This window comes from Mustela nivalis, assembly GCF_964662115.1.
Source record: "Mustela nivalis genome assembly, chromosome: 6".
NCBI classification, from domain to species: Eukaryota; Metazoa; Chordata; class Mammalia; order Carnivora; family Mustelidae; genus Mustela; species Mustela nivalis.
Genome location: NC_139025.1, coordinates 32684249 through 32698540, shown reverse-complemented (window position 1 = coordinate 32698540; position 14292 = coordinate 32684249). Strand labels below are relative to the sequence as shown.

Genomic DNA, 14292 nt, shown 5'->3' with positions numbered 1-14292 from the left:
GCCACGGGCTGGCCCCACCCTTTGCTGAATAACCCCAGCTCGTCCAGGTCCACCTAAATCAAGAGAACATTATTCAACATTCAGCTTCTCCAAATAAGCAATGTCGACGGCTTCAGTCCAGTGGAGTGACTTAATGATCTGTTTCCTTCAATAAACTGTGATTTCTGAATTTAATTCAGATACCTGAGTGTCGTTGTAAGCTGAGAGTGAGGCCCAAAGGCGTCCGTGATGTAATACACTAGGTTTATACTTGGCAAGCAGACGGCTTTGTGAGAAATGGATTTTCTTAGGCCGATTTTAGGAAGTTTGGGGTGTTTTTTTAAGAGTTAAGCCAAGGCAAAAAATAACCCTTGCAACATATCACTTCACAGCTGGTCAGCCTGGGAGAAACTATTCTGGGATATCCAAACTAAGGTGCCTCTTTAAACTCTAGGCAAACTGGAATCAGGATGTGGGGTTTCTATTCCTGTCTGTGTCAGGGACTTGGTATGTGATCCCTGGCCAGCTGGTTCCCTCGCTGGTGCCTCAGTTTACCCTATGGTGCAATCAAGTCAACTGTCTTCGCTAAGGACATTAGACTTGAGCTCTAGAAAGTAAGAAAGATAGTTGTTAGGGTTTGCTGGAGAGTTTGGGGTATCCCCTCCAGGAGCCTTTAATTGGTGTAGACTCTGGGAAAAGCTAAGTTTTAGGTGACCTTACCTATAAGAAATGACAAATGAGCAAGGTTTACCAGAAAGCAGCAGGAAGAGGACTAGAAGGAAGGGTCCCCCAAGCAACTCATGGGGGGAAGTGTTAGGTCGGGGGTTAGAGTAAATTGCGTTCAGTGTTCACATCTCTGGGGCAGCGCGTGGGCAAAGGATAAGCTAGTCAGAGGAAAGGTAGGTGGAGAAAAGGAGAGGGGGTTAGTGGTGCTTTTGTCCGGTTTTGATGAGAGTTTCCTGAGTAGGAAAGTAACGGGATCAAAGTTAGGATTCTGATGTGGGACGTTAGGATACCCACATGGAAGAGGACTAGGCACTTGGCAAACGTGGAGGCAATACCAGCCTCAGAAACACCCCCATAGGTTGCATCCCGGGGCCGCTGTATAAATAGCCTCTGTTCCGTTCGTCGTGAGTTCTTGTGGAACAAACCTCTCTCCCCTGCTTAAAGCCGGAGCAGCCATTTGGATGACGCATCACTGAATTCTTCTTTATGGTTCCTTCTGGCACCTTGGAGTCTGTCACCTCACTTTTCCTGCCAGCCACCTAGGCAGAGGGGATACTATCCTAATTTTCATGGGAGAGCAAAAGAGACCTAGAGATGTTAAATGACCTACTCCAGATCCCAGCTGAGGTTCGAACCCATCCTGTGGCCACAAGTCATGGACCTCTCCTACCCCAGCCCATCTCTATCAAACTTGACCAGCTAGTTCATTTCTCCCATCCACAAGCCAGACGCTTTTTGCAATACAAAGCTATTTGATCTCGAGAAAAATTAAAAGGCCAGTTCCAGTTGTCGAACACTGTACGTTGGATGGAGAGTTTCTTCCAAACATTCTATGAGAAGCCAGAGGATTCTCAATTCCAAAGCCAGACGAAATTTGGATTTCCTCTAAAAAGAGACAGTCTCTCCCTGTTTAGAACATACCCCCTTCCTCATTAGGCTAGTTCTGTGTTTTGTAATAACTTTTGCTTACACCACAAAATTGTCATAGATTATGGAAACACACAGGCCTTGGGGAAAAAAAAAAAAAAGAAAGCAAGAAAAAGGTCCCGAGGCCCCTGGAAGTCATTATTCCTTCCTTTAGCAATTGCTGAGTTAAGCACCAAAAATATGGTTCCCATCTTGCTCCCCCCTCCAACAAACATACACACACACTCACACACACGATCTGCTGGACATATGTTCAGAAGAAAGCAGGGACATGGGCGTGGGAGAAGAAGATTCACATGTCGTGAGTCAAGAGCTTAAGCATTTGAAAAGAAAAAGTGGGAGAGGGTGGGGAGTTTGCAGCCCTAGAAATGGAATATCCAAAGGATTTATTGCCTTTGAGTATCTCACAAGGCATTTTTTTTACATAAAATCTGTAGCTTATGGCTTTTTTTTTTTTTTTTTCAGTATAGAGCAGTAAACAAGAGCTCTGAAAGGGGAAGGAAGCCAGGAGAAAGCCAGCTCCATTAGTCACGCAGCTGCATATCCTGTCACAAAGGACCCCAGTTGAGTAATCGCCCAAAATATGCCTGTTATTTTTTTTTTCTGTCAGAAAAAAATGGGGCTTGCCAAAATGTACTGTAAAAAAGAAAAAAATCTGGTCTGTCAGCCCCAGAGGGGGAAAGGAAAAGAAAGAAGAAACAGGCGTAACTTCTCAGCACTCTCTGACCCTCTCCCGACTTATCCTTCAAAGAAAACGCCTTCAGACTCCTCACAGCAATGGACTCCGGCTTGAGAAAAGCTGGCTGTGCGAGGTGTCCCAGGTGTCAGGGTCCCTGTGGGCCATGGTGCCGAGAGGGGGCGAGGGCTGGGAGCACGGCAACGGGAGAGGGAGATGACAACAGGGCAAATGAGCAGAAAGGGGACCAGAATTTGACCCAGTCCTTTGATGGACTTTAAGTGGGTGAGCTGATTGTCCCATAGGGAGCCTGCGGCAGCCACACCAATTCTGTGAGGTGACATGGGCCCGGCCAGCGACTGAGCATTCTTATGGCCTCAGCAAAACCACCGTTGTCTCAGGCCTCGGGCTGTTTGGGCCACAGACTGAACAACAAGAGTTTATGTGGAAGAACATCTGACCCTGGGGAAGTCCAAAGAACGGGAGCTAAAAGAAGGAGCAGAGCAGCCTATGGTCTCAGGAGTGGTCTTGGCTGGTTTTCCAGAAGTGAGGCCCAGCACACAAAGCGTCACTCAGCTTCCGCCTCTGGCCTCTGCTCTCAGCCCCAGGACACAAAGATGGTCAATTCAAGCACAGAACACTCTTGGAAAGACAATTTCCCTCTTGCTCACACTCTGGTCTAGTCAGAGTTGTACATGGGGAAGGAGACTTCTCCTGAGAAACAGAACAGAACCCTAAGGGGAGGAACAAGGCCGAAGCACTATCCTTTTCGCTCTGGGCTCTCCGGAGCCTGTTGTAGAGGAGAGGGCCCAGGTCCAAGGACCAGGCTGCGAGAAGACCCTTTCCAGGATCACCTTCAGTGATCAAGGTCTAACATTCGGCTATGTGGCAAGTCCAGGCTAAGTGCCTGGCTATTCTAGGCAATTCTAGGCCAAGGAAACTCCAGTCCAAGGACCAAGCCAATCTCCTTGCTGACTACCACAGGATGGGCCTTCAAGACCCTTGAACCCCACCCATCCTGTCAGAGGCACAGTCCTGGGCTTCAAGACTCAGCCCTGTCCACTGCTTCCCCCGGGAGAGCTACTTGACACCTAAAGCCATCCCCAGGACGCTTATAAAGTGACGGGCATGGCTTCCTGCCGAGAACAGGAAGTTGGAAGAGGAGACTCTCCTCCTGGTTTTGCTGCTGATGTGCTGTGGAATATCAGGCAACTCAAGTGAACTGTCTCCTGTCTATAAGATTTATGAGCTATGAATCAGAACCTCTATTTCCCCGCAGTGTGCAAGGTCCTGGGAAGCCAGCGGTGAATAACACAGATATAATCCTTTTCTTTATGTGAGATCCAGCAGCCTTTCCCAAACCTTCCAACAGCACATGACTGTGATTCCTGAAACCAGCTCCTCGGGTAGGCAGTCTGGGGGCGGGAGGGTGTGATAGGAATATATACAACAAATAAACACACACACTGTGACTTTAAAGAAAGAGACAAAAACAATCAAACGTGAGTACTAGCGTTTCCAAAATGCTTGTAGAAGACAGCCCTTGAGCCACCTGAATATAAAGAAAATTCTATCAGAGCATCTGGAATTCCCTCTGTTCCACGTTCCAGCTTACTGGGAAGCGTAAAGGACCAAGACCAGCTTATGACGCACAGACCCCATGAATATCAGTGCCCATCGTCGCGTTCGTATGAGACTCCAGGCACCGGACTGACCCCGGGGACTCTCCTTCCTTATCTCCACTCTAGCTGAAGGACCTATGAGGGCTACTGTCTTCCTTGGGGCTCAGCCTCTTCTTAAGGCCAGGCCCTTCATATAAACCATGAGCTGAAATCAGAAACATCAGCCCCAACCCAAGCCCACTGACAATGTTCCAAGGCAGACAGGCCTGGCACAGGAGCACAAGGGGTGATGTTATGATCCCCTGAATTGCAGACGAATGAGGTTTCTGGAAGTGCCCTCGCCCACATGGATTTTCCTTTGTGGTAGCAGTGACATCTGAGCCACCAAGGGTGGCTCCTGTGCCCTGTGAAGGGGGTTGGGGGTGGGTCCTCACAACAGAGAAGGCCCTACTTCCTCCAAGCTCCTGACATTTCTCAGCTGTGTCAGGCCTTGCAAGCCTGCCGTCAACAGGCACCCAGAGGTGGTGTCTTTCTCAGCCCCTGTTCTTCCCTCATTTAGCATTCAGTGTTCTCTACGTTGACGAGGTCCACATCTTCCAGGCCATGGAGAACACGCCAACCAAGTACACCTTCCAGTCGGCTCATTAAGGGACCAGGCAGTCTCTGGTCAGAGGAGAGTCTAAGGGACTTACTGAAATGAGTCACTAGTTCTGCCCCTGTCCTTTGGGGGGTGAGAGTTGGGGGGGTTCCACCCTGTCAGCAAAAGGCCTTCAACAGAAGGGTGAAGAGGTGAGAGCCGAGAGAGAGAAAAGCTCTAGAACCCCACAAACTGCATCACAAATGAGGTGACAGATGGGTGGGCTCCTTCCACCCATCATGCTGGTGAGATGCAAGCTCCAGGAGAGAGTCTCACAAGGCCCTCAAAGTCCACCCACAAGCCTGTTATTGGTGCCCTTGGCTCAGACACGGGTTGGGGGGGTGTGTGTAACCAGAGCCTCTGAGTGTGTGAAGAGTCAGTGGCCTGACAAAGCACTTACTGACCAAGAAAAAATTAACTTCAGGTGCAGCAGGAAAGGTCTAGTACCAAGAATGTCTGGGGTTTTGAGACACTGGAAAAGATTGCCTAATAATGTAATGGGCTCCCTTCCCTGGAAATATCTGAAAATAGGATAAGTACTCTCCCATCCCGGATAGGTCAGCATTGCCTTGAAGTAAGGGGATGGTAACGTCGACCTATGGAGAGACCTTGCAAAAAACTCTGAGTCTATGAAGTAGTACGATTTTTTCATGGTGGTAAAATCTGCGTAACGTGAAATTTACCGTCCTCCATGTTTAAGTGGCAGGTCCATGGCATGAAGTACAGGCAAAGAAGCCATCATCACCGTCTATCTGCGCAACTTTCGTCTTCTGAAACAGAAGCTCTGCCTTAAACGCCAACCCTCCCATTCTCTCTCTCCCCAACTTCTGGCAGCCCCCATTCCACTTCCTGTCTCTGTCAATTTGACTGGACTATGTACCTCATATTAGTAGAATCACCCAATATTTGTCTTTTTGGGGCGGCTGGCTTATTTCACTGAGCGTAATACCTTCGAGGTTCATCCAAGTTGCTGCCTGTGTCCTAATTTCATTCCTTTAAGGGTTCCTGTGCTAGATATATACATTGTATGTATATATCCATCCACAGGAGATACATTCTAAGACCCCCGGTGGATGCATGAAACCACGGATAGTACCGAGCTCTATATATAGTATGTTCTTCCCTATACTTACATGCCTGTGATAAAGTTTAATTTATAAATTAGGGATAGTAAAAAGTCCATTAACAACAGCTAAAATTAAAATAGAACAATTACAATAATATACCATAATAAAACTTATGTGACTCTGTTCTCTTTCTCAAAAGATCTCACTCCACTCTATTCACCCTTCCTGTGATGATGTGAGATGATAAAATGCCTATGGGATGAGATGAAGTGAGGGGAATGACACAGGCTCTGTGATGTAGTGCTGGGCTCCTACTGACCTTCTGAAGCTCCCTCGGGAGGGTCAGGTGTTGCCGGACAATGGACCACAGATGACTGGAGCTGGGGAAAACAAAACAGCAGGTAACAGAGACTACTGTACCGCCTTTGATCTGTTCCCCTGTCATGGACATTTGGGTTGTTTCTACTTTCTGGCTATTGTGGATAATGCTACTCTGAACATGGAAATACAAATGTCTGCTCAAGTCCCTGCTTTCAGTTCTCCTGGGCATATGCCCAGGAGTGGAATTGCACAGAGAAAATGTTTAAAAAGACAAAAGCAGGGGCGCCCGGGTGGCTCAGTCGGTTAAGTGTCTACCTTCAGCTCAGATCACGATCCCAGGGGCCTGGGCTAGAGCCCCACATTGGGCTCCCAGCTAAGTGGAGAGCCTGCTTTTCCCTCTCTCTCTGCTGCTCCCCACCCCAACCCTGTTTGTGCCCTGTCTCTCTCTATCTCAAATAAATAAGATCTTTTTAAAAAGGACAAAAGCGTTGTGCCTCAAGAGAGATGTCAATGTGCTCATATTGCAATCCTGTATGGAGAACAGACACTTTAATAAATTGGGGGCATCTGGGTGGCTCAGTCGGTTGACCCTCTGCCTTCAGCTCAGTTCATGGTCTCCGGGTCCTAGAATGGAGCCCTGCTTCAGGCTCTCTGCCCAGCAGGGAGCCTGCTTACCCCCCTCTCTCTCTGCCTGCCTCTCTGCCTACTTGTGACTTCTCTATCAAATAAATTTTAAAAAAATCTTAAAAAAAAAAAAAATTGAGCTACCCTAAGTCTTAAGTAAGAGGGCTAAAGAAGCAGGCTCCTGGACCAATCAGGGAAGGCTTCACAGAGGAGATGAAATTTGAGCTGGATTCTGATAGGTGGTTAGGAGTTTGGCTGATAGAAAAAAATGGAGAAGGATAAGGGGGAAAACACAACTCTTTTTTTAAAAAGAGTAGATAAGGGTGCCTGAGTGGCTCAGTGGGTTAAGCCTCGCCTTCAGCTCAGGTCATGATCTCAGGGTCCTGGGATTGAGGACACATGGGGCTCTCTGCTCAGCAGGGAGCCTGCTTCCCCTCTCCATCTCTGTCTGCCTACTTGTGACCTCTCTCTCTGTCAAAAAAATAAATAAAATCTTTTAAAAAAATAAAAGATTTTAAAAAATTTTAAAAACAGTAGACAAATGCTAAATGAACATGTACTTTGATCCAGCAACTTCACTCCTCGGAATTTCCTGGCAGATATCTTCGTACATGTCCACCCAAGGAAGATATCCAAAGACCCTCGCTACGGCAGTGTTTGTAAGATTCTAAACTGGAAGCAGCCCCGAGCCCATTATGAGGAGCTGGTTAAATAAACCGTGGTTCAGCCATACCACAAATGAATATGCAACGATTAAAAAGACCGAAGGGGGTCTCCCTGTGCTGATACTGCAAGAACTCCAGACTTACTTTTAATTAAAAAAAAAAAAAAAAAAAAGATGTCAGTGTATACCCAAATTCTTTCCCTGGAAGGAGACACAAACTGTTAAGAATTATTACCTTCGGGAGGAACAACTGCGGTTTGAGGGAAGAAAAACTGAAGTTTCATGTGATACCATCCCTGCTTTTTTTTTTTTAAAGTCATATGCACGTATTGCATTAAAAGAAATGTTAACACGACTCTCAGGGTGATAGGATTATGGGGTGTTTTTCCTCTTTATGCTTTCCTTATTTAAAATATTTTAAAGAGGAAAGCAGTTATTTTTCTGTAATGGTTTCGTCCCAATGGCTCCTGGAGGCAAGAGGACGGAGTAGATACTTAAAGGGCCAGGCTCCTTAAGGAGTTTGTCTTAGAAGTTTGCCAGGATTCCTTTCAAGACAAAATGGTGTTCTCACATTCTGGAGAGAGAAACTGAGGAGCAGTGATAAGAGAAAAGGATCAAAAATCCAGGGCAAGGAAAGCGTAGAGCCAGGGCAGGACCCCAGAGCTCCTGCCTCGTCGAGGTAGGGCATCTCCAGCTCCTTGGCAGGGTCTGCACCCCTCAGGGGACCCAGGGTTCCGGGACAGAGACCCAGCCACACAGGGTTAACGCGGGTGCCGCGCTTCGTTGAGCATGGTGGAGAATGAGAGCAGGGGCCGAGCGCGGAGGGGCCCGGCCCAGCCCGGCTCCAGGCAGCATTAATAAAATGCAGGTGTTTTCACAGTGGCCGTACAGAGCAGGGAAGGGTATCCACGGCAGCGAGCATGTAGAAATACAGAAACAAGAGCCGAGTGTGGTGGAGAAAAATGTGCCTGCGAATAATGAGAAAGCATTTTGGAAAGGGGGCTGACTTTGGGGTTAGGTGGAATGCAGCAGTTTCTGGCACAGGCCTACCCAATAGCTCTGTGTGTGTGTGTGTGTGTGTGTGTGTAAGTACACAGGCTCCTGCCTCCTGCACACACAAAGGCAGGCACACTCATCCACCCACCATCACCGGGGCCACCACAGATCTTTCTCCCAGCAACACCTCAGACAACACAAATTTGGCCTTTGACCAGGGAATCGTTCCTACATTTCCCCCAGCCCCTGTGGTCAGCCTTTTCCCGCCTGCCCTCCTCTCTTCGGACCCACCTACCCCCTCTTTTTCCCTCATCTTTCCCTTTGTCTGTGGGGTCTTCAGTGGACTGTATCTCCAGTTGGCCTGCCCGAATTTCTTAATCCCCCTTCCAGGCAGGCATTTCGTGAGCCCGACTCCCCACCCCCGCCCCCTTTCCCAAGCCCCTCCTTCCCTGCGGCTGGGAAGGAGGCAAGAACAACACAGTGCCTCCGCCCTGGGCTTCTAGAAGACCATGGAAGCTCGGGTATTCCGGCTCCTGCTGCTTCAGCCCTGCTGAAATGCTCCAGTCATTTCATTTCTTTTAATCCGGAGACTAAAGGTGATTACTGCAGAGAGAGGCATGACAAAGCAGCACAGGGAAGACTCCCTCCTCTTGGCCACCCGCAAGGGCAGGACAGGAACTTGGAGGTGGGCAGAAGCTCCCTGGGAGCTGGGCCTGGTCCTTCGCCCCTCCTCCCTCCTCTCTCTCAGGGGTAGGGAGTGGCAGAGAGAAAAATCCCCGCTTTGCTCCTGCCTTCCAGGGGCTTTCAGCTTGCCCTGAGTTCAAAGAGCTTAAAGTGAGTCATTTCTGTGATTTATTTCGTTGACTCCTTGTCTGAGACCTAGCGTAGATCTGCAATTGTAAGCATGTTGTTCTAACACAGGGAAAGGCTTTGGGAGATCCTGGCCACCCTCGGAGGCCCTGCATGGCCCCAGGTGGGCTGGCGCCTGATTGGGAGGTGAGATTCCTCCAAATGGACATGGGTTCTCCATTCCCGTGATGAGGGAGGGACTGGGTTGAGGTGGGCTGAGGGCTCCAAAAAGGCCTCTGTCACTGGCTGCTAAACTCACCCTGAGCATCTCTGCAGGCAAACCCCCCGCCCAGCCCACTGAGGCAGGATCTGCGTGGGGCAATGGTCCGTCCAGCTGCACGATGAATGCGCTCCCCAGAATTCAGCACCCCAAGGTCAGAGGGGGAAAGAGGGTGACAAGAGCCTGTCAGCTGTTGTCCATCCTGGCCTGTCTGAAATGGGGGCACCAAGCTCTAAAGGGTCAGGTTCTTAATTTCTCGGCTCCCATCCTCCACCAACCGCCTACCTCCCGGTGCCAAAACAACACGCAAGAGAAAACAGAGCGGGAGGAGCAGGGCTGGGAAGGCAGCAACCAAGCAGTCTCCTGCGCGTCCCCACCCACAGCCCAGGGCCAGCGGCCCCTTGGAGGAGGCAGGACTGGCCATCGGCTGTGGGTGCTAGGCTCCAGAAGTGCTTGGGAATCCCACTGTAGAGTTAGCCGGTGGCTTGTCCCAGCTTCAGATCGGAGCCTTCTGCCTGACCTATCAGACCAAGACACAGACTTGTCACCTGTGGGGAGAGCCGTGGGAACCATCCTGAAATCCAGGACTCAGGGTCACCTCAGCGGCACCGAGTGACCTCAGGGCCTTGTGTCACCGTACTCAGCCTTTCCTCCCTTCTGGAATGGGATGGTGGAAGGTGCATATCGCCAGAGCCCCACCCCCTGCCTGAAAATTGCACGGAGCCCTCAGCCCGCCCTGTGACACCGAGGGCCATGAAGAGCAGATGTTTCTAATGAAAGGCCCAGACCAGGGCCCCGGAGGCCACCGCAGGCAAGCCACCCCACGGGCTCCCATGGAAGGGCTGCAGCCCCAGCCCTCTGAGAGCAGGAGCTACCCAGGGAGGGAGACCCACGGTCTCTTGAATTCTCAGCTTCTTTCAGGAAATTGCGTGGTTGGCCCTTGGCTTTCTCCTCTGTGGCGCCCCACTCCGTTGCCACAGCAACCGCCTCCCCATCCTCAAGAGCCTCTCCCCGGCCACTCCCTCCCCCCCACCAACCCCGCTCCACCGCCCCCCACGCCCCGCGTCTCATCTGTCTGGGTGGGAACCGGGATTAGAGTTGGTCGGGGACAGGGATGCTTTTCCCAGGGCCGCCATGCCTTCGTGATCTCTTAGCGGCCGCTCGGCCCCGGCCCCAGGCCTTTCAAGTGCCCCAGACTTAATGAGTGGCCCTGGGTTTCCTCCTCTTTCCTTTCTCGGCCTCCAATAAAGCCGGACGGAGAATTAACCCAGGTTTTAAGTGCCCCGTTTCCAAGCTGCATATCAAAGCGGGCTTCCCCACGCTACTTCTGCATTTCAAAGGGGCTGATTTATCGCTTTCACTTAAATCGGCACATTTTGGGGGAAGAGTTTTACCCAGAGGTCAAACTCTGGAAAAACAAATGGATCCCCATTCACCCCCTCCTGGGGTGCCGTGGGCTATTAGTGTCCAAACTGCCAGGGGCGGGGGTGCAGGCTGGTGGGGGAAAGTGTCTAGTTGTGTGGGACCAGGGTCCCTCAGAGACCTAGCCTGGGCCCCAGATCCCTCGGGTTCCCCAAAGGCTGATTGTGAGGAAGAGAAGGAATGTACAGAACCATTCCTGGCGTGGGCCCTGTCCTAAAGTCCATTTCCTGCTTCTCCGCCTGTGTTCCCAGCAACCTCCAGGCCAGTTAGCCCTTCCAAGCTGCTCTGCCCTCCACCAAGATCCTGGCCCCTGCTCTTCCTGATTCATCTTCTTTCCCCAGCTCTCCTTGCAAATCCTTGCACGGACTGAAGATTCAGCTGCGGCTGAGCTGGGCCTCTGAGCCCTCCACATTCCCGTTCCCCTCTTTCCTCCCAGTGAAACCTCACCCACCCCTTCCCCTCCCACCACCAACCCCCATACATTCGCCCCCTCCCTCCCCATCCCTGCCTCGGGGACCCCAAGCCCCCCTCTTGCTCAAGCTCAACTCAACCAATTGTTCCTGTGATTTCCCTGCCCCAAAAAGGAATCCTCCCTAAACCTGGTGGGGGGGGGGGGGCCTCACCTTCCCGTCAGTTCTTGCTGCAGCCCTTGGGCATTCTCTCTAGTCTCTCTGCCCAGAGTAAGTACTTCCTCTGATTTAACCCACACCAGATCCCTGGGCTTTCTCGGGCAATGAGTCCCCAACACATGTGCAAGACCTGCACTTGGATGGACCAGAAAAGCCACAAGAGAGCATCGAGGAAGAAATCGCCCAGGAGGCCAGGCAGGTCGTCCAGCCTCTGGAGGAACTCTTGGCCCTGAGGGCAGGAGAGGGAGAAGCAGCACCTGAAGCTGACTTCAGGAGAGGACACCCCAAATAAGGTGTCAGAGGCTGGTTTCCCCATGAAGGATGCATCTCCCTTTCCTTTTCTCAAGCAGCCGCTTGCGCGTGCTTTCATTTATTCACTCACATGACCGTTTATTGAGTGCGTACTACTGCGGGGTGCCGCGGGAGCCCCTGAGGGGGTCACTTGGGCAGGGGAATCAGATAGGAGGGCCAAGGATTAATTACAGTACACCAAGGTCAACCCTCCCTGAGTGAGACTGGCAACTCTCCCTGACACGGCCCTAGTCTCTGTTGGGGACCCAGGGAAGCTTCCAGGCAGGGAGATTTTGATTTGGGTTTGAAAGATGAGGATCTTCGCAGGAATCAAGCGTGTTTTAGGCCTAGGGAACAGCAGGTGCAAAGGCCCAGAAGCCCCCATGTTCAGTGGATGAGTGTGGCCAGCATGTGAGACGTGAGAATGGGGAGGGAAATGGGGGGGAGGGGGCTGGGAGGTCACGGGGCGAGGTTGTGAATGCCACATTTGCCAAGGAGCCCACGAGTTCATGGCTGAGTTTCAGAGGACGCGTGGCAAGGGGGGCTGAGGAAGGTAGGGAAGAAGACAGGGAAAGTGAGTAGAACGCTGTGTTCCAGCCCACGGCTTCCTGTTAACCCTCACCACGAGCTTCTTTGTATGGCACCTCGTGCTCAGACCGTGCCTTTGTTCACCCCACTTGCCGGAAGCACTGGGTCATATAGGCTTTTCTCCCAGAAGCCTCGCTCAGAGCCTGCCCATGGCTCCAAACCCCTTGGATTAGCTCAGCATCGTGAGCAACCCAGGCATGGAACCGTCTCTCTCCCAGGAGAGAGGTGAGGGACACAGTCAAGTCTGGGACAGAGTACACAGGGCCTGGCAACGTACGCAGACAGGGGTGGGCAGGAGTGGGAACAGCATGAGTGACCATGCTATCTGTGCCCACACAGAGCAAGCAACCTTTGGAATCTTCTAGGAAGAACTCCCAGGAAGGACGGGGTGGGACTAGGGTCTCTGAGCCCCTTGCAGAGCTCACATCTGGTGGCGCCTGGGCTGGTGCCCCAAAGCAAGGAAGCCCACCCTGCCCGTGTTTCAGCTTTCTCTTGTAGAGGCTTATAGACCTGCAAGCCCCGGGCCTCGCCTGCCCAGCAAACCCTAATCAGCACATCCCCTATTTCTGCCGCCCATGTCATCATCTAGAAGGAGTCCGGGCTATCTGTGAAGCAAACTGGCCTGGGCACGGGGCTTCTGAGGTCACAGAAGAGAAGGGTAACAAATCAAAGACCCAGGAGTTCAAGAACCTGCCATTCGCACATTCCCCATGAAAACAAAAGGCTTCGTGCAATGGATATTTTCCCCCAAATCTGTCTGGGGGCTAAAATGGTGCAATTCAAGTAATAATTTTAGATGTCTCAGGAGGGGAATCGATCTGTGTACTGTGTTTTTCACGCGACGAAGATAATTTGGATAATTGCCATGTATCTTGGGTCTGCCGAAAGCCAGGCACCATTCCGAACCAGAAGGCGGGCCCTGACTCAGTGTGGCCCGGGCACCTCCCACTTGGACCTGAACAGTTTGTCAAATGTCCCTGTTGGCCTGCCCCCTCTCTTGGATCCACGGGCACTGCCCACGGTGACTGCCCCAGAATCACCTCCCAGTATCTTCCTGCACACCCTCTTTGGGCCTCTTTTCCTTGATGAGCTTTTGCTCACCTTGTCCAAAGTTCTGGATGCACCCATGGTAAGGAGGGAGGGAGGAGGAGGGAGAAAGAGGGGGGAAGGGGGCAGGGCACTGAGAAGAGAAGACTCCACCCTGCCTTCAGGGAGCTACCCCAGGAGGAGGGTCTCCCTGCTTTACTCCTCTGGGGGTGTCCGGAAGCCTTGGGGCCATGGGAGACCCTGCTTGCTGGTTGCCTGATGGCCCCACACAGGCAGTCCAAGCTCTAGCCTCTCCCTCAGGGATATTTTCGAGACAGCTGCAATACAGGCACCAAGCCATGGCCGTTCCAAAGCCTGCTTTTATCAGCAGACTCTTCCTAGTTCTGCCTCTCCTCTCTCCAGCTCTCAAGACAGGGTAGAGAGGGAGAGAAAAGAAGGTCTAATCTTTCTCAAGGATCAGACTTTGTCTCTTTTCCCTGCAAGCTTTCTCGGCTTCAAGGAAAATACTGCACTCCCCTCTCTCTGTGGTCTTAATATCACCTCTCCTCGACCAAGCCCCCTGTTCCCGCTTTGTCCCACAGCCCTTCTGTAAAGCCTAGAACATCACCCGCTCCTGGAAGCCTCTTTCTCTAAGGGGCTACAGCCTGCATTAAGGCCTACCGGAGCCCGTATCTCTGATTCAGGGACTGAGGCAGGTAGGTGATTAGGGGAGCCTGGGTTAGGTCCACTGGAAGCCAAAGGAAATAACAATGGTCTGATTCAAGGCCTCCAGAAATGAGTCACACACCCCCACCACCAGCCCATCCACCAGCCCTGTTCCACAATATCACGCCCACATAATTCATGAATGATCGTCTTTGCTTTACTAGACAGCAGAGCCCAACCGGGACTCTGACTTACTGGTCTGCCGTGGACTCAACATTAAGTGTGTGCCTTCCTTCTGTCCAAAATACAGAGCGTGAGGGCATGGAGTCAGGGAGGCTCATCCTCGGGGTACCTTCCCGAAG

The 14292-nt window shown here is 51.5% G+C and overlaps 1 long non-coding RNA gene across 1 annotated transcript; it reads left to right on the top strand.

The window, feature by feature from the left end:
- Nucleotides 1-8686: 8686 nt before the first annotated feature.
- LOC309867580 lies at nt 8687-11705 on the top strand. The gene is made up of 2 exons (XR_014313251.1): nt 8687-8835; nt 11443-11705. It is a non-coding gene; the product is annotated as an uncharacterized lncRNA (long non-coding RNA).
- The last annotated feature ends 2587 nt before the right edge of the window (nt 11706-14292 follow it).